Source organism: Aedes albopictus, chromosome 3 (assembly GCF_035046485.1).
Source record: "Aedes albopictus strain Foshan chromosome 3, AalbF5, whole genome shotgun sequence".
Classification (NCBI taxonomy): Eukaryota; Metazoa; Arthropoda; class Insecta; order Diptera; family Culicidae; genus Aedes; species Aedes albopictus.
Window position 1 is genome coordinate 85,338,527 of NC_085138.1, and position 711 is coordinate 85,339,237.

Genomic DNA, 711 nt, shown 5'->3' on the forward strand with positions numbered 1-711 from the left:
AGAGATACAGTCGAGCGCTGCGTGTATAAATAGAGGCGAAAAGAAGAGAATCAAACATGTCAATCTTTCGAAGGCATTTTCAATATAAAAATGTGTCACCTTTGTAGGGGTGGTGGGGGTAAAATGGACACTGGACAGGGTGCAATTTCGTTGCTTTTATTGTTTTTCAACATCTTTTAACGATTAAAGCATATGCCTAAGCATGAATCATTATACTTTTGTTGATCTTGAACATTAAAATCAAATAAACTTCTTCAAAATGACAAAAACTATAAAAATCACGTGAAAAATCGGAAATGATGTAAAATCTGCTTATCATTGCTAAGGTTTTCTCGTAAGTAATTTTTAAATTATTACAAGTTTTACACCCCAAACCAATAAAGACCACGTAAAATACTATTATTTGACCGAAGAAAACAAAAAGTTTTGTTAAAAAAAAATTTGGAAATTAGTTAGTTTTTATTTTTAACCAAAATTTAGAAAGAGGGAAAAGCCCCTTTGAGTGATTTCTTTTTCTCTCAATGAAATCGTTCTCAAAAAGGCACAAAACCTCGTTTTCTTTTCGAAAAACATTTACAAAGGTAATATGTATAACTTAAAATAAAGGCTCAAACGGCATTCGTCCATAGCAGAGCCAAATCTTGAATATGGCCGAAAATCCTCGAAATTCTTGAATGAACCACAATTTTCATCTACCACTGAGATATCTAG